The sequence below is a fragment of the Ctenocephalides felis genome, unplaced genomic scaffold, assembly GCF_003426905.1.
Source record: "Ctenocephalides felis isolate EL2017-DRISC unplaced genomic scaffold, ASM342690v1 CF-g0.4_SCAFFOLD_03570, whole genome shotgun sequence".
NCBI classification, from domain to species: domain Eukaryota; kingdom Metazoa; phylum Arthropoda; class Insecta; order Siphonaptera; family Pulicidae; genus Ctenocephalides; species Ctenocephalides felis.
In genome coordinates, this window is record NW_020539724.1 from 2904831 (window position 1) to 2931412 (window position 26582).

The 26582-nt window shown below is 26.5% G+C and overlaps 2 long non-coding RNA genes across 3 annotated transcripts in view; both read left to right on the top strand.

Annotated features, from left to right (window-relative positions):
* The first annotated feature begins 542 nt into the window (after positions 1-542).
* On the top strand, positions 543-23153 carry LOC113382813. Of its 2 annotated transcripts, XR_003367689.1 has the most exons (14): positions 543-602; positions 735-814; positions 901-1022; positions 13756-14362; positions 15075-15219; positions 17152-17758; positions 18471-18615; positions 18900-19028; positions 19630-19763; positions 20553-20642; positions 21706-21795; positions 22100-22238; positions 22565-22655; positions 23067-23153. It is a non-coding gene; the product is annotated as an uncharacterized LOC113382813 (long non-coding RNA). The 2 variants fall into 2 exon arrangements; XR_003367690.1 differs by lacking the exons at positions 543-602; positions 735-814; positions 901-1022; positions 13756-14362 and adding an exon at positions 14733-14963.
* A 983-nt stretch (positions 23154-24136) lies between these two features.
* Positions 24137-26582, top strand: part of LOC113382994 — a 3111-nt gene continuing 665 nt past the window's right edge. The window contains exons 1-6 of the long non-coding RNA XR_003367707.1: positions 24137-24326; positions 24908-24990; positions 25306-25394; positions 25664-25771; positions 26085-26450; positions 26534-26582. The exon at positions 26534-26582 is cut by the window's right edge and continues 140 nt beyond it. This is a non-coding gene — a long non-coding RNA (uncharacterized LOC113382994). The remainder of the gene's footprint in view (positions 24327-24907; positions 24991-25305; positions 25395-25663; positions 25772-26084; positions 26451-26533) is intronic.

Sequence of the window (26582 nt, forward strand, 5' to 3'; positions counted from 1 at the left end):
ATTTATTTTTAAACAAAATTAAATAATGAAGTTTTGTGAAATTTAATTAGGTGTGCAATAAGTAGGTACTGATAATATTACATTGCAAAGCCCCTAAACAATCTTTTACATAACAAATTGTATTGTATCAGTTACAAGTCAAAAAACGCATTTTTGTGAACTAATATGTAATAATATATAAAAATTTTATCAATTACTTTAGATAAATAACGCAAATTTGACAAAGAGTTCCTTTATATGTCGATTGTAATTTTACGTTGCACTTTGCCGACAGACAGAAGCCCCGACAACATAATAATAGTGGAGGTTCTTTCGGAAGCCGATCGGTCATTATGCAATACTGCGGACAGAGAAGGACAATGATATCATGTGCGAGTGCGCTCGAGTACTATTTCGCACTCTATTCCACGCATAGGATTAATGCGCAAGACAAGGAGAAAGATATGATGCGCAGGCACCGGCACGCGTGTCGAGCGGTGGGGATTGGCGTGCATCGACAGCATCGACAGCACTTGGCCTGCGGGAGGATTTTATTTCGATTTCGACTGCTGCGGTGTACGGCTAGAAGGGTCTCGGCGAAGTGGACTCGACCGGATTGTTTCGTAAGTTCAACATAGTTACGAATTGAATTCGGTTTAATAGTGCGATAATTTTATATTAATTTCAAGGGTTTGTAATTGTGCCCTTATCAAGTGATTTTTTTTTCAAATAAGTTTTTGATTTTCGGTATGTAGTTCAGTATGTTCAGTGAGTGAATTGAATTCTGTATCGAAGCTGCGATTCCGATAACCGATTACGTTTAGTACATATTGAGGTAACTATGAATTTATATCGAAATGCAATATTTTTAAACAATAAAATCGTTTCACGCCTATCTAATGATAATGATTTCTATTGCAGTTACAACAATTTGGTAGTCCAGACAAGATGTTGCAGTCCATTTCACAGGAGAAATTAAAATTGATGCAGTCTAATTTACATGAGGAATTGAACCTAATGCAATACAGTTTACAGGAGAAAAGGTCAGTGGTACATATTTTTTGTATTAATTTCAGGGTTTTCAAGTTGATTTCGTAATACGTAGAACTTGGAGGTTTATTTTCAGTTTTGATCATTTTGGCTTTTCTTCTACGAAATGAATTGATTGCATGGACGCAGTTACTGCGGCGTCCGAGTACATGTTGATTTATATATCACTAGAATTTTCTGAAATATTTGAAATCATCTATCCATTTAAACTTTCAAATATTAGTTTAAAGTATACTGAGTTGCTTGTTAGATTTTATTACTAATAGTTTTGACTTGCAAAACAAGTTATATTTTTTAAAAAAATTGCGCTTGGATTTGTAGCATAATAGAAGATGACGTAGTCTTTTCTTGTTTTGTTAAATAATTTCAGTCATATTATAATGTATTACTTTTGGGTGCATTAGAATGATTCCTTTTAACTACGTAGAAAACCAAAATGATAATGAAATTTTTGCAATTGAACTACGTGCCCTCGCACGATATCATTATAGGTAGATGTTTTGTTATCTCCTATTCAAATAAGACTCTCACATTCAATTATATAACAGTAATTGAAACTGTATTAAGTACAGTCCATAGCGTTGAAATCTTATAATTTACTCGAATGTTGATTTTTTTGTAGCCAAAAATCAGTCAAATGATCGTTTTATTTTTTATTAAAAACGATCAATCAAAACTAATACCACAGCTTGGTATTCTTGAAACTGCGCTAAATGCTCATTATTTTTTTTTTATCTTTGTCAGATTTATAAACCATTTTGTTCACCAAAGACTTGTGTTCAATAAATTGCGACGCGTGTTATTGCTAGTAAAATTATGAAATTAGAATTAAAAACTTGGAATTTTTAATTCGAAATTACAGTAGGTTCTTGAATTTTTTGTTTAGTAAAGTATCAAATTTATACAAGTAATCGCGCAATCGATGAGATAAGATTGCATAAATTTGTATTCTATTGTATTGAATTCAAATAATCGAATATTAGATTTTTAATCTTTAAACAGTTATGAGGTGGTAAGCAAAACCATTATGTAATTGATTAATCAAAACTTCAGCAAATGATATAGGATTTTCATTTTTATATTTGATCTACAGATTATATGTACGTAATTATTTTGTAATTTTTCAAAATTACAAATATATATTTTCATGCAAATACATTTAAATATCAACAAATTAATCGCAAGGATTACGTTTTTTGCATTGTGGATTTAAAGTATACCAAATAGTATTTATATAACCAGTTGCAATTAAATATATAATCAAATCCAATATTAATTGCTAATTACCAAGTCAATAGATTGACTAAATAATTATTTTACAAAAATTAAGTTGGTCATGTTGTGTAGAAAATATCTGCGTATATTTCAGCATTTTATAATTAACTCAATTGCTATTTTATTATTTTAATGCCTATATATAGACCTATATATATTATATATGCATTTGCAATAATTCGTTTTACAAAACTTCACTTTAAATGCAGAATATTTGAAATGATACATAATTCCATATCTGTAGATACTAATCTGTCCAAATTTTTAAAGAAAATCAAACAAAAGAACCGGTTTCATATATTTATATTAAATTCAGCATTTACAGTCCGATTACAATACATCACATTTTATGCAATCAGTCTTTATTAAATGCACGTAAATTATTTGTGTATATTTGTAGTAATTATTAAATAAATTATATGAATGTGAATATGATTAATTGATGGAACTTATCATTTATACAATAATTATTCAAAATGTTTCATGTTTTGACGATAATGCTTTTCATGACGAACGAAATTTAATTTTACAATAATTTATTTTATTAAATTTTTATATAAAAGTAGTTGAAATTTTAGTATCGTTTTAAAAATTAGTTTATTATTGAACAATTTTACGAAACATCTGATCATGCTTAAATATTATTAGCAGTAGTGTGATTTGATTGATAAATTTGAAAATAAAATTTGCAGTTTTTATGTAAATAGTTTATAAAATGGCTACTATTTTCAATTATTTGATAGTCGATTTACTATTAGAAAAAGATTAGATATAGCTATTAGAAAACGTGCAGGTAATTTTATTTTGTGAAAATTTTATCAAATTAATTTTTGTATTCCAACCTAAATCTATAGTTTTACTAGCAACAATATGGTAAATAGAAATGTGGTAATTTCACACAAGTCTTTAGCACTTAATGAAAAATTAAGAAACAATTGAAATGAGCTAATAATGAAAATTAAATTATATATTTGACAATTTATTCATCAATTATTTTCTCAGCAAATAAAATAGGTAATGTGCACATCAATTACATTACAAATTTAATTGATTATAAAATATAGCCATGAAAATAATCATCATTTTCATCATATATTTTATGATTGATTTGTAAATTATTTATTACAGTAAATAAAATAAAGCAATAATTACATTAAAAAAAATTATTTGCAAGTTGTATCTTTGAACGTTTACTAGAATGTCCATTAACTTTCAAATTCATAACTTATCAATAAGTTGATTTATTCATAATTTTTAATTATTTAATTAGAGGTAATTTCGATTATGATCTTGCATTTCTCATATGGTTTTTAAATTATCATATACGATTTTGAAATTATCATAATCTCTTACATTGGTTTGGATAAATTTGTTTTTTTAAAAATTGATTAAAATTTTGCAATTTTCGTATGTGTTACTATGGTTTTTAATTGATTTCAATTGAGATTATGTAATTTTTATTTTTGATAAATTTCAATTATCCTGCAATGTATTTATTCAAATAAATTTTAAATAATTAAAATATTGTTCTGTAATTATCAAATTTTGTTTTTAATTTCAATGACTTCGCATATTTTCATGAGTTTCAATGTACATTTTAACTTGAATTAGATTCTTGCATTTTCCTAATTCCTATTAATTCATTTTAATGATATTGCAGTTTATATAAGTTTTAATATGGATTTTAGTTGATTTCAGTTATGTTTTTGCAATTCCATCTATCACGACATTTTCGTTATTTTTAAGTAATTTCAATGGCCTTGCAACTTTCACAATTTTAATTAAGGTTTATAAATAATTTAAATCGGGAACTTTTTATTTGGTTTTAACTAATTTCAATTTTTCTGAAATTTTCATGTAATTAAGTTCAAAGATCTTATAATTTTCATTAGTTTTAAATAGCATCTTGCATTTTTATATGGTTTTAAATTTTATTTATGGTTTTACAATTGTCATGATCTCATAGTTTGAATAGATTCGATTTTTGATAAATTTCGATTAAAATTTTGCAATTTTCATTTGTTTTTATTTAGTTTCCATGGTCCTGCAATTACAAGTTTTTAAATAAATTTAAAATAATTAAATTATGGTCTCATGACTCTAAAAAAAATTCTGTTATTTTCGCTTCATTAATTAGAATTGTTACATGATTTTTATTTATATTTTAATGATCTTGCAATTTTCATAATTGTATTGTTTTTACTTGATTTCAATTAGGATTTTGCAATTTTTATAATTATCGATTAATTAATTTTAATGATTTTGCGGTTTTCCATATAATTTGACTTTGAATTATCAGTTGAATTAACATCTTGCCATTGTTAGAATTTTTAACTAATTCTAATAATGCAATTTGCATATTTTTTATTCAGGTTTATAATTATAGCTTTAATTGGAATCTTGAATTTTTTTTTATTTTCGTTATTTTTAAGTAATTTCAATGGCCTTGCAACTTTCACAATTTTAATTAAGGTTTATAAATAATTTAAATCGGAAACTTTTTATTTGGTTTTAACTAATTTCAATTTTTCTGAAATTTTCATGTAATTAAGTTCAAAAATCTTATAATTTTCATTAGTTTTAAATAGCATCTTGCATTTTTATATGGTTTTAAATTTTATTTATGGTTTTACAATTGTCATGATCTCATAGTTTGAATAGATTCGATTTTTGATAAATTTCGATTAAAATTTTGCAATTTTCATTTGTTTTTATTTAGTTTCCATGGTCCTGCAATTACAAGTTTTTAAATAAATTTAAAATAATTAAATTATGGTCTCATGACTCTAAAAAAATTCTGTTATTTTCGCTTCATTAATTAGAATTGTTACATGATTTTTATTTATATTTTAATGATCTTGCAATTTTCATAATTGTATTGTTTTTACTTGATTTCAATTAGGATTTTGCAATTTTTATAATTTTCGATTAATTAATTTTAATGATTTTGCGGTTTTCCATATAATTTGACTTTGAATTATCAGTTGAATTAACATCTTGCCATTGTTAGAATTTTTAACTAATTCTAATAATGCAATTTGCATATTTTTTATTCAGGTTTATAATTATAGTTTCAATTGGAATCTTGAATTTTTTTTTTATTTTCAATGATAGGTTATTGCAATTCTTATAATTTTTTAGTTTCTTTAATTTCGATCATTCTGCAATGTTTATTTGTATTTATTAGTATAAAAGATCATTAGATTTTCATAAATTTGATTGAATTAATTTTAATTTTAATGACTTTAGTTTTTGGTCTGAAATTTGGTCCGCCATTTGCAATTTATTCATTTTAATTAGATTTCTAATTGATTTCAATTAGGATATCAGTTTGCAAAATTTTTGCAAAAATTTTGCAATTTGCATATAAATAAGGTTTTTAATCGATTTTAATTATTGATTTTTATTTCTTATGACGTTTAATCAATTTTAATTGGGAAGTTGCAATATTCATGTTAATTAATTTCAAATGTTTAAATTTCAATTCAATTTAGTTCAATTTAAATTAATTCAATTTAAATGCAGAATATTTGAATTGTTACATAATTCCGTATCTGTAGATTAAAATCCGTCGGAATTTATAAAGCAAATTCAACACAAGAACCGGTTTCATACATTTATATTAAATTCAGCATTTACAGACCGATCACAATACATCACATTTTATGCAATCAATGTTTATCAAATGAACGTAAAATATTTGTGTATACTCATAGTGATTTATAGATTATATGACTTTAACCCATCAAAACAATCTTCTGTACCGGCTATAAACTTGATTTCATTGTGTATGTTACGCAATTCGTTTGACAAAAATTTGTGGTCATTGAAGGACATACTTTATTTTTGATCATTTTATAAAGAATGACAACAATTAAAAGAATTTTCAACAAGCATAGTGGATTGATTTGACATGCTTCAGAATAAAATATTGTTCTCCGCCTCATTTTCTTTTTCTCGCATTTAGAGAACATGCCACTGATTTGTCGGTGATTTTGCAATTGTTCATTAAGTTTGAATATGGTTTTTAGAATGTTTTATTGAAAGATTTTAATTTCAGTTAAGATTTTGCAATTTTCATAATTTGAATGTTATTTATTGGATTTCAATGATTTTGCATTTTTAATCAGTTTCTATATGGTTTTTAATTAATTGCAATAATGGTTTCGCAATTTTCCAAGTTTCTTATAGTTTTTGATTAATTGCAATTCAGGTTATTATGCAACAACCTGATTTTTATTTAATTTCAATAATTTTGCAATTTTCATGGGTTTCAATATGGTTTTTAATTACTTATAATTTATTATACATTATATTGTTTGTAATCCTAGAAGAACATCGGGCAATTAAAATGATTTAACATTCAATATTTTGTAATTGAACATATATTTTCTTATCATATATTCGATCATTGATTTCTAAATGATTTATTTTAGTAAATAAAATAACAAATACTATAATTACAATACAAATTTAATATATTGCGTATTGTATCTTTGAAATCATTGACTATAGAATGTTCATTAGCTCTCAAATTATATTGAACTTATTAACTTGATTTATTCATAATTCAACTTTTGCAAGAAAAATTGTCTGCCGGAAAATAGGAAGTATTAAACGCTTTTCAATTTGAATGAATTTGCAATTTTTATTAAATTCTAACATAATTTTTATTTAATTTCAATTCTGATTTTGCAATTTTTATATGGTTTTTAATTAATTTCATTTATGACTTTGCAATTATCATCTCTCACATTGGTTTGGATAAATTTGGTTTTTGATAAATTAATTAAAAGTTTGCAATTTTCATAAGTTTTAATATGGTTTTTAATTCATTTCAATTGAGATCTTGAAATTTTTATTTGGTTTTAATTTCAATGATCCTGCAATTCAAAGTTATTTAAATAAATTTGAAATAATTAAAATATGGTTTTGTAATTTTCAAAAATGTTGTTTTTATTCAATTTCAATGACTTCGCATTTTTCATTAATTTTAATATAGGTTTTAACTTAAATTAGGATGCAATACGTTTCATAAGTTTTAATATGGATTTTAGTTGATTTCAGTTAAGGAAGTCAATACTTCACTATTCTGCTATGATTTTATTATAATAAATTATATGAAATATTTTCTATACATTTTTTTTTGATTCCATATTATACTTAGAGCAAATTTTCTCCATACTGCGGCCTCAAACGTTAGCATAAATTCTATGATATTTACTTATTGAATAGTAATAAGGATATTTTCATATTTGGTATAGTATATAAACTCTTTGAAGTTTTTTTTTTACTCTTGGTACTCTTATTCCATCGTATGGTCTTGTGTTAAGTTCTATTTTTTGCATAGCTCTTACTGGATTAATTTTGCTTTGCTGTAGCTCGCATATTAATTGTGATTATGTCACTGTTTGAATTTATATTTGTGAATCACTTCTTGAACTTTTCTTATTGATCAGTAACTTGATGATTAGCTCTGGTAAAATTATCATGGGGTGCATCTGATAATGAGGTATTTGCGTTTAGCAGCCTTCCGCCCGCTCTCAATAATTTTTTGAATACAATAGAATAATTGTTATTATTTGTCACTTTTTTAACACTTTATTGCAAACCATTCTTTGTTCTTGCCGTATGATCAGATATCGTGACTCATTTAATTGAATTTTTAAGCGGACCTTTTTATTTTTCTTTCTAGTTAACCAAGATTTGTAATTAACTTCTTGAATAATTTTGCGTTAGAATAACTCCTCTATTTTCAACTCCAATTCTTGTTTAGCTTGTCTATCCTTTTTTAATCTTATATTATTGTTTGACCATTTGTGATATAAAACAACCTGCCGCTAAAAGATTATCAGCTTTCTTGATTAATAATTTGGCTTCTGATAAAGTATCTACATCTGAGATTGTCATTTACATAACAATCATATTGTGAAATTTTAGATAGCGCTGGATATTTCTTACTGTGATCTAAAGCTAATTTATCTTCCAATGAAAATTTAATTTTCCAATGTAAATCTTTTATATTAAATCGAATTTTTGACATTCTTGTAATGATATTGAACTTATTCATGCTTGACATAAGAATTCTAATTCCATTGGTTTGCTATTTCTTTCCGTATTTCTTTTTTTTTATATTTATACTTTATTTCTTAAATATCAACATTATAATTGTACATAAATGAATTATTTTTTTCTTATTATATAGTCTTTCCGCTTCTCTCTTAAATTCCTTTCGATTAATGTTAATTCTACAATTCCATTATATAAATTTTTAAAATACCAGATAAGAGCCATATTATGATATTGTTTTCTTCTTCTGATCTCTTCATAATGTCGAATTTTATTAATTTATGATATTCCTCATTTAGATTTATTTTTAATAATTTCAATCTATACTTGATCCAATTCCATATCTTTTTATTTTCACCGCACTCTATTAAGAAATGTATTGCATTTTCTTCATTACATTTTGTACAATTAGCAGTATCAGTCATTTTCATTTTAAACAGCTCAATTAATTCTAATGAGTATATACATTCATTGACTATCATATAGTTTGTGATTTTCCAGTCAGAAGGAATATTTTTATTTTTTAAATTCTTCCAAGTATTATTCCAGTTCAAATTCGGTTTTTTCTTTTATATATATTTCCTTAGTTGTAGTATTTTCTAGATTCCATTGATATTTTTCATTTATAATTTCCCATTCCTTTTTTATACATTTCGGAAAATTTTTATTATTGGTCCAAAGTTCTAAAAATCCTGTGTTGATTTCCTTTGTTATGATCTGTTTTATCATATTTTTTTTAAAGAGTAAGGCTTTACATTTTTCAGCAGTTGATATTAAATTTAGACTTCCTTGGTTTTCTTTCAATTTTAATTGGTTTCTATTATTCTTATTCTATAACCATTCAAATATAACAACCTATTAGTTTCAATTTTTTGTGGAAATACTTTATGCATTGGTAATACTTGCGCTACGTACCATAGTTTTATGTACTTTATCGTAATTAATGAATACGACGAAATTGAATATTTATTTTGCATAACGTTAACAAAATTAAATATTTAACTTTTTTTTAAAAGAAAAAATTAAATTAAATATTTGACTTTTTTTTAACACATTGCTGCACTTTCATTATGTATTTGTTTATCATAACAAAAAATGTGCATACTTAGTAGTATGAACAAGTGAAAGAAATCTGAAATTGAAGTAATGTTGCCTTTGAAATGGTACTTACAAAAATTAGGTACGAATGCTCATCTTATTATTTATTGATTTTGAATAGAAATTATTTCAAAGTTTTTGTTATTTTCCATCATTTGAAATTTTTCACTGAATTTAAAATTATAAAAATGGCTTCAGTATATATAGTGATAACCTGCAGCCATTCTGCAGCATAACTTTTTGCAATTGTTGAACAATGATTATATACATTGTCTTTTGGAATATGATTGTTTCCTCAGTGAGGAAGGAACGACCGCTAGGTCGTAGTTTATAATAAATAAGTTGATTTTTGACTATATTACTAGATACGTTTCATGAGAAAACGTGAATATTGAATTTCTTGCCAATTCAAATACATTTTACTCTTCGGATTCTGAAACCGTGACCAGATTTTGGTTGCAATATTAATTTCTTTCTCTTTTTTTTCGAGGTTTGAAACATTTATTGTGATCAATTTTACAGTATCTATTCTAAATAAATAGAATCACTTTTATACTTGCTTATCTCTATGAATAGATCTAATCTCGGGTATGGAAAGTCTAAAACCATATATTGCCAGCAGTTTAGTTTTGTTCGGCACCTTAAAACGCATATCAGAAAAATAACGATACATTAAGGTAGGTGGTCGACACCTAACGAACAAACTCGAACGAATAACCTGACGAACCATACCGGACAATAAAATGCAAAGGACGAACACGAACACGAACGAAAGCAAATCATTCCAAACAAACTTGAACAAACGCCTCAAAGCAGCGAGGACTTGAATCTTTTTTGTTCGAGCATGTTCCGAGAAACGTCATTTTTATTATTTAAAGTGGCGAGAAAGCAATATCACAAAATAATCACAACATAAATTAACGCAAAACTGCACATATTAACTATATGAACGAACTATTTTTTTGATGTACCGACAAGTTACGGAACATTGCTCACACGAACATATGTTTGTTGGTTGTATTGCTCGGCGTGTTCGTTGTGCCCGTCCACACTATGTTTCTTCGTTAGGTGCCGAAGGAAGCACCTTAATGTGTCATTATTTTACTTGTTCATAATCTGACATAAAGCAATATGGAAAAAATATTAGTACGGAACGATTTATATTTTTGTATTTGCGGAAACACAATAATTTTTTGAAAAAAGCAAAGGAACGAAATATTGTATTCTGTTGTATCTTCTTGTAGGTATAAGAAGACATTCTGTTCAAGAAACAGAAATAGTGATAAAGCACAAAACATAATTAAAGATCGAGTTTGTGTGAGAAGAAACATTAGTAAAGAGAAAATATTGTATGCTGCATATATTGTGTTATCACATCCAATTGGCAATTTGATGACTCCAAATTAACTTCGTTGTCAACAAGTTTCAAAAGTAGTCACAAAAACAAGCAATTAGCCATTTATGGATCGAATTAATTGTCGTTGTCAGCAAGTTGCAAAAGTATTTGCTACTGTAGTATGGTGCATATATTGTATTATCACATTCAATTGATAGATCCAAATCATCTTCGTTGTCAGCAAGTTACAAAAGTATTTGCTACTGTAATATGGTACAAATACTGTATCAACACATCCAAATATCAATTGATGGATTGAAATGTTCTTCGTTGTCAGCAAGTTACAAAAGTATTCGCTACCGTGGTATGATGCAAATATTGTATTATCACATCCAATTACCAATTGATGGATCGAAATGATCTTCATCGTCAGCGAGATACAAAAGTATTCCCTACTACAGTATGGTGCATATATTGTATTATCACATCCAATTATCAATTGATGGATCCAAATCATCTTCGTTGTCAACAAGTTACAAAATTATTCCCTACTGCAGATGGTGCAAATATTGTATTATCACATCCAATTATCAATTGATGGATCGAAATGATCTTCGTTGTCAACAAGTTTCTAAAAATAATGGCTAATATAGTATGGTACAAATATACACATCTAATTAGCAATTAGTGGATCCAAATCATCTACATTATCAACAAGAGAGCACACAAACTTTGCATAATTTATAGAACAAATGCATGAATTATTCTCAAGATGCTAGAAACTTAATCAAGATCATTTAACGTAGTTGATGACTTTGATATGGCATTCTACAAACAATACGTAGACATTGTATTTGCAAGATATCTTCATTGTAATATATCTGGCTATCAACATTTTACTCAGCAGAGGCAGAAGCAGAAAAATTAGAGACAAGTATGAATTAGAAGTGTGGTGGTCACAAACATTTTCAGTGTGTATAGAAACATTAAATATAACTTACTTGATACTTTTATAGCTACATAATATATACAAGCAACACAAGTCATCTGTCTATTATATATCTGCTGTGGATAATTCGACAATGCAACAATACAATATATAAGGCAAATATACTACAAATATTACAAGGGTCTTCGTGTAAATCAAATTATCTAATCTTATCAATGAAGAGGTGCTAGGTACACAAGTCATCTGTCCATTATATATCTGCTGTGGATAATTCGACAATGCAACACAATATATAAGGCAAATATACTATAAATATTACAAGGGTCTTTGTTTAAATCAAAATATCTAATGTTCTTATCAATGAAGAAGTGCTACAAATGTGAAGATCTACAACTGAATACGATATTTCATTAATTTTATGCTAATATTAGTAAATGACTCAAAATATTCAAAAGGAGGACGAAATTATCTATACAAGTATGTATATAAGAATTGTTTCGTATAATTTTTTTTTCATTAGCTTTGATTTTATTCATATGTATAACTAAATTTTTCATTGTGAAATTTAAAAGTAATTGAGAATATGGAAAAAGAAGAAACTTTTGGCAGTATTCCGAATGATGTGATTAGATTTTATATAGTACATCATGTTAGAAAAGCAATTCAATGCAAACACAAGGTGTAATTTCAGACCTCGAGGAAAGTTAGAACATTTGGAATTCGATGACAAATTTGAATCACTAGAAAAATCAATTTATTTAGTTTCAGAGCAAATCTGTTTGTTTCCAATATAGACTGTGTACAGTCTAATAATTTTGATTAAATGCGAAAATTATAAAAAGTTATGATGCAACTTAAAGGAATTGAATTATTTTTATCAGTATAACTAATTTTGTTAAAAATTCATAAATCAATAATACATATGATGAGCTTTTGTGCTTCTCGTAAAATAAAACCTGTGCAAGGTGTAACTGTTTATTGAAATTACAAATGCATAATGAATTCTTTATTTGCACAATTAAGTAGAGTTAATATTATTTTAAATATTGAAGAATCAAATGAATACAATTTGCAATTTCATAATTTCATATTCGTTTGTCTTGCATATTTGAAATGACTACTCAAGATTGATTTGTAAGTTTTTAATATAATTTAACATTCAATAATGATAATAATGTTTCTTCATCTATTAAAATTCATTACATACTCGGTAAATTTGTCACATAATTTTTTAAATAAAAGTGAATATACGAAAAGAAAATTACAGTGTGATTAACATATATTAATCTCACACAATTATTTTTAAGCAGTCGTAAACAGCAACTCGATTTACTTCAGAATCAATATTAAATGAACTAAAACATAATTTTTACATATGAGCTTATTGCATTAATATAAATGATGTCAATTATTACAATAAGATATATTTTGGGAAATCTGTACAAAATTAAATAATGTACAACATTTTCTACTATCACAATATAGTTGTGTTTGTATTATTAAAATACTTTAATGAAGAGCCATATTTATATAGATGAAATTGATATTCTTATTGTAACACACTTGAACACAAAATTGTTCAAGTGTTACAAAATGTAATTTTCTTGATTGAAAGTTAATAGCATTTGATGAATCTAATTAATGTGAATGAAAAATACAATTTCTAGTGATTTTGATAATATTTAATAAATTAATTTTATTGTTTTTTTTTTTAAAAAAAAAGCCAAAATAATCGATAAAAAAAATAGACCATCCATATTATATGATTTTGCAATTTTTAATAATTGCTAGCAATTTTTATATAATTTGTTCTACGTTTTACATATTTAACAATTAAATTAAATAATGCCCACATGTGAATGCACATTGATTATTTCAAATCACTAATTTAAAAGTTTGCAAATGTGATTGGCAAACATTATCTCGTAAAAACTTAATAAGTTGAAAAGTGAATGTTGAATTTTAGGTGCATATTAATTTGACAGTTTTTATTTTTTAGATTCCAGAAGGAAATTGCAATGGGCTGATATTTTATATAGATGACTTTTACTCACATGTCTTACAGTTGATTGTTCTGCCAATGACTAGGAAGATTTATTGGACATACTAGTAGCAAGATCACGATTTGAAGAAATCCTTGTTTACATTGAGATGCTGATTGTATCAAATGAATTTATAACGAAAAATCCAATTAACTTGGAAAATCATAAGTGCCGGCGCTACCGGGCTCAACAATATGGCAATATGGACTTGCCGACATACATATTGTGGAATATGTGCACTTTTGAAGAAAATTACAAGAATGATGCTCTACAAATCGTACAGTGAATCAAACAATATGGACTTGCCGACATGCATATTGTGGAACATGTGCACTCTTGAAGGAAATTACAAGGATGATGCTCTACAAATCCAACAGTAAATCAAACAATATGGATTTGCCGACATGCATATTGTGGAACATGTGCATTCTTGAAGAAAATGACAAGAATGATGCTCTACAAATCCTAGAGTGAATCAAAGAATCGTGGGCCCTAACCGAAGAGAATAATGCCAAAGAATTGAGCTGTAGGATTTCAAAGAGGCTGCAGCTTTTATTGAATTAGGTACGTTTAGTTTGAATATTTAAAATAATTTGTGTACTCTACTCTTTAAATAACAAAGATTTGATTAACAAATGAATTGAAACAAACATAACAAATTAATTGAAAGAGATCATTGTATTTAAAGTAAATAGTCCATAAAATAGTTTTCAATTCTACATTTGTTTTTTACAGTCAAATAATTCATTATATTCAAGTTTCTAATGTTTGATCAAGGGGTTGCAAGATTTGATAGTTTAGTGGGATTGCAGACGTGCAACCGTTAGTTGCGCACTTCATGTTGCGTTGCCTGTGTATTGCGCCACTTAGAACGTATGTGTCATGTGTCATGCGCGTCATGCGACCGCTATATAGGTTTGCAATGTGACTTTTTCAATGCTCAATGAAATGGTGTATTTTTATTTTGCTGTTTATAAATGAGACAAACACATAATAAATACATAAAACGAACTGTTTTGTTTTTCCACATATTAATATTATCAACTGTTGAAAGGAATTAGTAAATTAGTAAAATTTCCAAGTAATGAAAGACAATTAATGTTTTGTGTTAAATGTGGTAATTTAACCTGCTGTCACATTGTGTGAAAATCACTTGCAGTATAGCGTAATGTTTAATTTTTAATACAAATCATTATAAATACTTGATATCAAATTATTAGACTGTAGCGTTTAATTTTAATAAATTTCCAAATTAACATGTTTTTTTTTCTTGCAGATGAGATGCATTTTGATAGCCCAAAAAGCAGAGTCGATGTGCCTTCTCCATCGAGTCATTATGAGGGATTGATGCTAATAATGGAAATCAAAAGACAAAAATGCCGTCGTGTGCCTGAGGATTTTGCAAACGGGCAAAATATAAGGTAATTTGAAGAAATCAGTCAAATATATTGATCGACAATGTATATATATTATGTTTAAAATTTAATACACTTTGAATTTGAAATAAAGATATTGTTTAATTAAATTTACATTTTGTTTATAATTTAATGCACTTTGTTTACAATTCAATATATAATAATTGCTTGAAATTGTTTTCCTTAGTTTTACACAAATATTGAAATCATAATTTAAAAGCAATCACATAGTAATATACTATAAATAAATACTATAAATATACAAGGGTCTTTGTTTAAATCAAAATATCTAATGTTCTTATCAATGAAGAAGTGCTACAAATGTGAAGATCTACAACTGAATACGATATTTCATTAATTTTATGCTAATATTAGTAAATGACTCAAAATATTCAAAAGGAGGACGAAATTATCTATACAAGTATGTATATAAGAATTGTTTCGTATAATTTTTTTTTCATTAGCTTTGATTTTATTCATATGTATAACTAAATTTTTCATTGTGAAATTTAAAAGTAATTGAGAATATGGAAAAAGAAGAAACTTTTGGCAGTATTCCGAATGATGTGATTAGATTTTATAGTACATCATGTTAGAAAAGCAATTCAATGCAAACACAAGTGTAATTTCAGACCTCGAGGAAAGTTAGAACATTTGGAATTCGATGACAAATTTGAATCACTAGAAAAATCAATTTATTTAGTTTCAGAGCAAATCTGTTTGTTTCCAATATAGACTGTGTACAGTCTAATAATTTTGATTAAATGCGAAAATTATAAAAAGTTATGATGCAACTTAAAGGAATTGAATTATTTTTATCAGTATAACTAATTTTGTTAAAAATTCATAAATCAATAATACATATGATGAGCTTTTGTGCTTCTCGTAAAATAAAACCTGTGCAAGGTGTAACTGTTTATTGAAATTACAAATGCATAATGAATTCTTTATTTGCACAATTAAGTAGAGTTAATATTATTTTAAATATTGAAGAATCAAATGAATACAATTTGCAATTTCATAATTTCATATTCGTTTGTCTTGCATATTTGAAATGACAACTCAAGATTGATTTGTAAGTTTTTAATATAATTTAACATTCAATAATGATAATAATGTTTCTTCATCTATTAAAATTCATTACATACTCGGTAAATTTGTCACATAATTTTTTAAATAAAAGTGAATATACGAAAAGAAAATTACAGTGTGATTAACATATATTAATCTCACACAATTATTTTTAAGCAGTCGTAAACAGCAACTCGATTTACTTCAGAATCAATATTAAATGAACTAAAACATAATTTTTACATATGAGCTTATTGCATTAATATAAATGATGTCAATTATTACAATAAGATATATTTTGGGAAATCTGTACAAAATTAAATAATGTACAACATTTTCTACTATCACAATATAGTTGTGTTTGTATTATTAAAATACTTTAATGAAGAGCCATATTTATATAGATGAAATTGATATTCTTATTGTAACACACTTGAACACAAAATTGTTCAAGTGTTACAAAATGTAATTTTCTTGATTGAAAGTTAATAGCATTTGATGAATCTAATTAATGTGAATGAAAAATACAATTTCTAGTGATTTTGATAATATTTAATAAATTAATTTTATTCTTTTTTTTTAAAAAAAAAGCCAAAATAATCGATAAAAAAAATAGACCATCCATATTATATGATTTTGCAATTTTTAATAATTGCTAGCAATTTTTATATAATTTGTTCTACGTTTTACATATTTAACAATTAAATTAAATAATGCCCACATGTGAATGCACATTGATTATTTCAAATCACTAATTTAAAAGTTTGCAAATGTGATTGGCAAACATTATCTCGTAAAAACTTAATAAGTTGAAAAGTGAATGTTGAATTTTAGGTGCATATTAATTTGACAGTTTTTATTTTTTAGATTCCAGAAGGAAATTGCAATGGGCTGATATTTTATATAGATGACTTTTACTCACATGTCTTACAGTTGATTGTTCTGCCAATGACTAGGAAGATTTATTGGACATACTAGTAGCAAGATCACGATTTGAAGAAATCCTTGTTTACATTGAGATGCTGATTGTATCAAATGAATTTATAACGAAAAATCCAATTAACTTGGAAAATCATAAGTGCCGGCGCTACCGGGCTCAACAATATGGCAATATGGACTTGCCGACATACATATTGTGGAATATGTGCACTTTTGAAGAAAATTACAAGAATGATGCTCTACAAATCGTACAGTGAATCAAACAATATGGACTTGCCGACATGCATATTGTGGAACATGTGCACTCTTGAAGGAAATTACAAGGATGATGCTCTACAAATCCAACAGTAAATCAAACAATATGGATTTGCCGACATGCATATTGTGGAACATGTGCATTCTTGAAGAAAATGACAAGAATGATGCTCTACAAATCCTAGAGTGAATCAAAGAATCCTGGGCCCTAACCGAAGAGAATAATGCCAAAGAATTGAGCTGTAGGATTTCAAAGAGGCTGCAGCTTTTATTGAATTAGGTACGTTTAGTTTGAATATTTAAAATAATTTGTGTACTCTACTCTTTAAATAACAAAGATTTGATTAACAAATGAATTGAAACAAACATAACAAATTAATTGAAAGAGATCATTGTATTTAAAGTAAATAGTCCATAAAATAGTTTTCAATTCTACATTTGTTTTTTACAGTCAAATAATTCATTATATTCAAGTTTCTAATGTTTGATCAAGGGGTTGCAAGATTTGATAGTTTAGTGGGATTGCAGACGTGCAACCGTTAGTTGCGCACTTCATGTTGCGTTGCCTGTGTATTGCGCCACTTAGAACGTATGTGTCATGTGTCATGCGCGTCATGCGACCGCTATATAGGTTTGCAATGTGACTTTTTCAATGCTCAATGAAATGGTGTATTTTTATTTTGCTGTTTATAAATGAGACAAACACATAATAAATACATAAAACGAACTGTTTTGTTTTTCCACATATTAATATTATCAACTGTTGAAAGGAATTAGTAAATTAGTAAAATTTCCAAGTAATGAAAGACAATTAATGTTTTGTGTTAAATGTGGTAATTTAACCTGCTGTCACATTGTGTGAAAATCACTTGCAGTATAGCGTAATGTTTAATTTTTAATACAAATCATTATAAATACTTGATATCAAATTATTAGACTGTAGCGTTTAATTTTAATAAATTTCCAAATTAACATGTTTTTTTTTCTTGCAGATGAGATGCATTTTGATAGCCCAAAAAGCAGAGTCGATGTGCCTTCTCCATCGAGTCATTATGAGGGATTGATGCTAATAATGGAAATCAAAAGACAAAAATGCCGTCGTGTGCCTGAGGATTTTGCAAACGGGCAAAATATAAGGTAATTTGAAGAAATCAGTCAAATATATTGATCGACAATGTATATATATTATGTTTAAAATTTAATACACTTTGAATTTGAAATAAAGATATTGTTTAATTAAATTTACATTTTGTTTATAATTTAATGCACTTTGTTTACAATTCAATATATAATAATTGCTTGAAATTGTTTTCCTTAGTTTTACACAAATATTGAAATCATAATTTAAAAGCAATCACATAGTAATAAATTAAAATAACTGTATTCAAAATTGTACTAATGTAATTTTTTTTTATTTTCAGCAATGGCAATGATGATGCTGCCAAAGAATCTTTGCTGAGCAAGACCAACAAAAGAATGTAAGCGATGAAGATGCTTTTCGGTGCCCCATAAATGACTGCTGACTGAGTGGTGCAAGAAGCACTAAAGATGTAAGTGTTTTTTCTCTACTTTACACTTATTTTGAAATAAAGTTTTTTGTTGACTAAACGTAATAAAATTCCCTTTTATATAAGTTTGAAAAAAATGTTTGAAAATTTCTTGATTTTACATGCAAATATTTGAATTGCCATTTACAAGTAATAGCATATAATGAAAATTTTATATGGGATGATACTAACTTTGTCGTTTTTAATTTCCGATGGAAGTAAGAAAATAATGTAAGCTTTTCATTGTCACTTTGCTTATTATTCAATAAAATCTTCATCTTTAATTAAACGAAATTGGTTTTCAATTCAATATACTTTGCTTTTATTGCATTTTTGATGTAAAATAATTGTGAAACATATTTTGTAATTTTACTTTACATAGTCTTATGCTCATGGAATGAAATCGTTGCTTAAAAGCGATAAATTTAATGTACATCTTGTTTATAATTTAATGCAATTAGTTCACAATTCAATATATAATAATTTTTTCCCCTTAGTTTCACACAAAATATTAAAATCATAATTTAAAAGCAATCACATAGCAATAAATGTATTAAGAGTTTTATATAAAATTGTACTAATGTTTTTTTTTTTTAATTTTCAGTAGTGGCAATGATGAAGCTGCCAAAGAATCATCGTTGAGCAAGACCAACAAAAGAATGTAAGGGATGAAGATGCTTTTTGGAGCCCAATAATTGACGTTGCCGTTGAGCGAGTGGCGCAAGAAGAACTGAAAATGTAAGTGTTTTTTTCTCTACTTTACACTTTGAATTCGAAATCAATTGTTTTTTGTCAAATATGAATATGCTTCATTATGAAATATAAATAATTTATAATTGAATGCATTTTGTTCACAAAATGTAATAAATTTTGCCTAAAATTTACAGATAATATTCGATTCAAAAAACATTTGAAATTGCCATTTGCAATAGTGATAGTGTACAATGAAATATTTCATGAAATTGTACTGATGTTGTTTTTAATTTATAATAAAAGTAACAAAATAATGAATGCATTTCATTAACACTTTAAACTTGGTTTAACTTTATGTAATTAATTTATATTTCAATTATAAAAAATTTACTGAAATTTGTAATTTACTGAAATTTGTCTTTAGTTTAAAATACTTTGCTTTTGTTGAATTCATTTCTGACACAATAAAATAATTGTTCAATATATATATCTAAAATTAACTTTACATAGGCTCATGTTTATGGAATTAAATTGTCGATTAAAAGTGATTAAATGACAAATAAGATTATTTGAAACTTGTATATAGGATTGTATTAATGAAATTTTTTTTAGAGTTTATAATAATTTTTTTAAAGTTTAAATAAATAGTTTAAATAAAAGTTTTTAAAGTTTAAATAAATATTGTTTGTTGTTAATTGAATAAAAGAATTTAATTATATTTGTTGATTTCTAACAGAGTTAATAATTTGTTATTTGAAAAATTTAAAATGAATTTTCTTAAATACATAAAATAAAGTGAAACTGTTTAACTAATAAACGTTTTTTTAATTCCAGTGCTTGCAATGGTTACTATCTACTGTCCAAGAATGCCACAACTGATGCTTCCTAAGAACGCCAATCATGTTTTGCAAGCAACGATAAAATGTAAGTGTTTTATTTATACTTTGGACTTTGATTTGTTAATCAATAAATTTTTTAGTAAAAAAACCTTTGTTTTAAGGGGGTATTTTAGTGTAGAGCGATGAATTTTAGGTCATTTTTAAATTGTCGTAAAAGAAAGCAATGAATGTTTTCACTATCCATTTTTTTACCATTTGTTTATTAATATTATTAAGATGCAAGAGAAAAATTAAAAAATGAAAAATTATCGACACTGAATATATATTATGTTTAAAATTGAATACACTTTGAATTTGAAATAAAGAAATTGTTTAATTGAATTTACATGTTGTTTATTAAAATTGTAAAAACTGGTAACTGATGAAGTGGGTGGTCTTAAAAAATTGGCACCTCAGTCTTGACATGATTTCAGCCCTCCTAGCCATCGAAAATGCAAAAAATGAAAATATTTTTCCACAAATTGGCGACTGTTTGAAAAAAAAAGTTGTTTTTTTACTATTTTGTTTGAGTTTCTCGAATTTTTTAAAAATAGTAAAAATAGGAATTTCGGGATGATTCTAGTTCAGGCTATAGATAGATCTATAAAGAAGACTATCTGAAAATTTCAAATAAATTGGTCGAGTAGAACTCCAGAAATCGTGACAAGAGTACTGAAAAAGTTATTTCTGTGAAAAACGCATTTAAAGTTTTGCGTGAAGCCAAACCAGTATGGAGACCGAGTCAGTAAAATGCCTATATCTCCAAAAAGAATTGAAATTTTCAAAAACTTTCTCGTACTTATATTCTTAGATAGTTAAACTTTGAAAATGTGAAATAAAAAAAATCGATTTTTTTGAATTTGTACACTAGAATACCCTCTTAAATTGATTTAAAATGACTTGTTTGAATTTAATAGACTTTGTTTAGAATATAATTTTTAAAGAAATATCTTTTGTTGTTAATTGAATAAAAAAAATGTAAATATACTTAATTTGAAATTAATAGTTAATGACTTTTCAATTTCTTAGTTGAAAAAATTAAAATGGACTTTAAATTGAAGAAATAAATTGAGACTGTTTAACTAATAAATGTTTGTTTTTATTTTCAGTGCTTGCAATGATTACGAGGTACTGTCCATGAATGCTACAACTGATGCTCCCTAAGAATGCCAATCATGTATTGCGAGCAACGATAAAATGTAAGTGTTTTATTTACACTTTAGACTTTGTTAATGTATTTAATTTTGAATGAAAAGATTGTTTGAATAAAATGTTTTGAATATAATGGAAATGACTTGTTTTAATTTAATAGACTTTGTTTTGAATGTAATAGTCGTAATAGTCGATGTAAATGAAACATCCTTATTTTTTTATTGGAATAAAAAAATATAATTATACGACTTGATAATTTCTTATTTAAAAATTCCAAAATGTAGTCCACTTAGAAATTCTATGAAATAGACTGAGGCTGTTTAACTAATAAATGTATTTTTTTATTTTCAGTGTCTTTGATGAGTACTACCCACTTGCCACTGCCCAATAATGGTACTACTGATGATGCTGCTTAAGAATGACGATAATCTATTATGAGCCACCACCACTCGGATGGTGTTTGAAGAAATGTTAGCAGTGGTTATTAAATGTAAGTGTTTATATTTTTATTAATACGTTTGAAAGTGTTTTATTTACACTTTATACTTTGTTAATGTATTTAATTTTCAAAGAAAGGATTGTTTTAATAAAATGATTTGATTTGAATTTAAATGATTGAATTGTTTTAATTTAATAAGACTTTGTTTTGAATGTAATAGTTGGTGTAAACTAAATATCGTTTGTTTTTATTGGAATAAAAAAATCAAATTATACAACTTGATAATTTATTTAAAAATTGAAAAATGTACTTTACTTAAAAATTCTATGAAATAAATTGAGGCTGTTTAACTAATGAATGTCTGCTTTTGTTTTCAGTGCTTGCAACGACTACTACTATTGCCAAGAAAAATGCTTGAACTGATGCCCCCTAAGAATGATGATCATGTATTACGAGCAACGAATAAATGTAAGTATTTTATTTACACTTTCGACTTTATTAATGTATTTATATTTATATTTTTGAAAGTAAAGATTGTTTGAATAAAATGTTTTGATTTGAATTTAAATGCTCTGTTTTAATTTAATAGACTTTGTTTTGAATGTAATGTTGTAATAGTTGATGTAAAGATTGTTTTAATAAAATGTTCTGATTTGAATTGAAATGACTTGTATTAATTTAATAGATTTAGTTTTGAATGTAATATTTGTAGTTTAATTAAATATTCGTTATTGTTAATGGAATAAAAGAATTTAATAATATTTGATTGTTGATTTGTAACAGAGTTAATTTGTTATTTGAAAAATTTAAAATTAATTTTCTTAATATATAAAATAAAGTGAGACTGTTTAACTAATAAACGTTTGTTTTTATTTTCAGTGCTTGCAATGATTACTACATACTGTCGAAGAAAGCCACAACTGATGCTTCCTAAGAATGCCAATCATGTATTGCGAGCAATGATAAAATGTGTTTTATTTACACTTTAGACTTTGTTAATGTATTTAATTTTTAAAGGAAGAATTGTTTGAATAAATTGTTTTGATTATAATGGAAATGACTTGTTTTAATTTAATAGACTTTGTTTTGAATGTAATAGTTGTAATAGTTGATGTAAATTAAGCATCCTTTTTTTTTATTGGAATAAAAAAATATAATTATACATCTTGATAATTTGTTATTTAAAAATTCAAAAATGTAGTTAACTTAAAAATTCAATGAAATAGATTGAGGCTGCTTAACTAATAAATGTATTGTTTAATTTTTAGTGTTTGCAATACTTACTACTACTGCCCAAGAATGCATTACTGATGATCGTGCTTAAGAATGATGACGGTCCACCCCGAGCCACTGTCACTTGGATGGTGTTTGAAGAAATTGTGGATTGTTTGCAGCGATTATTAAATGTAAGTATTTATATTTTTATAAGTATTTATTAATAAATAGACTTGTATAAAATAAACTTTCGTTTTAAAGTAAATAAACTTTGTTTGAAATAAATAATTAATTTAATGTAATACTCAATAATTAAATAATTCAAATAACTTAATTTGATTGTAATAATTCATTAAGACTTTTCGAATTAACTTGATAATATTGTATAAAATAAACTTATTGTATAAAATATTTGACTTAAAAATTATAATATAATTTTACGTCGCTGTTTGCCGACAGACAGAAGCGCTACGCCGATTATGCAAAGCTGAGGACAGAGAAGGACAAATGTATTATGCAAATGTGCGATTGCGCGCGAGCCCTATTTCGCACTCTATTCCACACGCATAGGATTACTGCGCAGGACAAGGACAAAGATATGTCGCAGGCGCAGGCCACGCCCATCACCGCCCATCACCTATCACCTAGTTGCTCTCCCCACCACTCGAATCGGCCTGCCATTGCGAGAGGATATCATTTCGTTTTCGAAGGCCGTGGTGTACGGTGTACGGCTAGAAGGGTCTCGGCGAAATGGACGTAGCCGACCGACATGTTGCATAAGTTCAACATGGTTACGAATTGAATTCAGTTTAATAGTGCGATAATTTTATACCTATTAATTTCAAGTGTTTGTAATTGTGCCCTTATCAAGTCTAATTTACATGAGAAATTGGAACTGGTGCAGCACCGTTTACAGGAGAAAAGGTCAGTGATACATATTTCTTGTATTAATTTCAAGGTTTTCGAGTTGATTTTGTGGGTACCGATACCGAATTTCCGTAATACGAGAACTTGTAGTTTTATTTTCAGTTTTGATCATTTTGGCTTTTCATTATGCAAAATGAATTAATTGCGTGGCCGCAACTACTGCGGCTTCCGAGTACATTTTGATTTATATATCACTAGAATTTTCTGAATCATTTGAAATCATCCATCCATTTACACTTTCAAATATTAGTTTAAAGTAAGACTGCATTGCTTAATAGATTTTGCAAGACAAATGGGGCGGCAATGGGTCAGTGGTTAGGATTTTTTCAATATGCCAAAAATTACGATTTCTTATTAACACAGCTCTTAGATTCTTAAAATTATTTTGCTACTGGTACATATTTGAATCACCAGTTTAGTTTCATCAAATTCTTGGTCAACTCTCAAAATAAATGGAAGGCTCTCGTGCTTCTTGATAGGTACAACAGTTAAATTCAATATTTTATTCAAAATAAAACAGTTTATATTTTTTTTATTATTATTATTATGAAGTTCTTAAATTCAATTTTCTTTTATAGTGAAGGTTTCGAAATAGACAATGGAATTTAGTAAAGATGGAAAGTGTTTGAACATCATATTGCTCTGCTAAGGGCCTAATCAGGTTAGTAATTATAAAATAGTTATAATTACACACATGAGTATAAAAATTGACAATAAATTATAAGAAAAGAAAATACGAGTGATTTTTCATATAAATTGCAATGATACTTTAAATAAAATATTGTTAATATTTAGTGTCTAAATGTAACTGTATACGTACAATTGTTATTGCAATTAAATCAAAAAATGTTTATTTCTATATTTATTTCCAAGATTTTATTTCGAACTTAAATTTATTTATTAAGTTACTGAAATGAATGGTTTTTAATATAATCATTAGAAAATGTAAAATTAATGAACAATTAATTTATTTCAGGGAAGACAAATGAATTCGAAAATGACATTGTCTACGGCAGAGCTTTAGAAGGAACATTATCTCTACATGGCAGCAATAGTGACCATAAGGTGTGTGATGAAATAATTTACAATTAATACTATTGAAATATTTTAGTATTTGGAAAGTAAAATATAGAAATTTTTTATTATAATTTGGCATTGCATATCATAAATGAATGGAAATTGTTCAGCAACTACTAAATTTTGTAAATTTGAGATCTGAATGAATGATCAATCGTAAATTTTGTAATCCTTGATGAAACAATGTTTTTGCTACTAAGTATTATTTAATCTAAATATGAACTATTGAATTAAATGCAATTTATTTTATTTTTCAGTCGTTTGCGATCACTATGCAAAGGGCAAGTGTATCAGGACTTAATCGGGGATCTGTTTATTAAACTCTTTGCTGCCTGCAGCCTTTGTGTTGTCAGTGAGGATAAAAGGTAATTAATAAAATGAAATAATTGAAATATACATACAAGAGATTTATTTTTTAAATGCTTGAATATTACTCTCAATTAAGTTTTAAGGTATTTAATTTAATGCAATAATTAAAAAATGTGAAAGAATTTGAATGCTTTTACAAAAATTTTGAGTAAATAATACTTTTTTTTATTTGTTCAAGAAATTACGATTAAATAATGTTAAATTCATAGAGAGATTTTCATATGGTAATAAAATATACAAGTATAAAAATCTATAAACAAATTCGTAAAAGTAATACAAATTAATTGAAAGAGATCATTGTATTTAAAGTATGAAGTAAGATGTTGCATTATGGACTCGCCGACATACATATTGTGGAATATGTGCATTCTTGAAGGAAATAACAAGGATGCTCTGCAATTCCTACAGTGAATGAAACAATATGGACTTGCCGATATACATATTGTAGAACATGTGCATTCTTGAAAGAAATAACAAGGGTGATGCTCTACAAATCGTACAGTGAATCAAACAATGTGGACTTGTCGACATGCATATTGGGGAATATGTGCATTCCTGAAGAAAATAACGTGACAAGCAATCGTGGGCCCTAACTGAAGAGAACCATTTCAAAGAATGGAACCAATGTATTCTTACCGTAGGATTTCAAAGAGGCTGCTGCTTTTATTAAATTTGGTATGTTTAGCTCGAATATTTAAAATAATTCATGTACTCTACTCTTTAAATAACAATAGTTCAATGAATTTATTTTATTTCAGAAATAATCCTCACTCGAACAATACAATATACCTTTGGTGCATTTGGTGC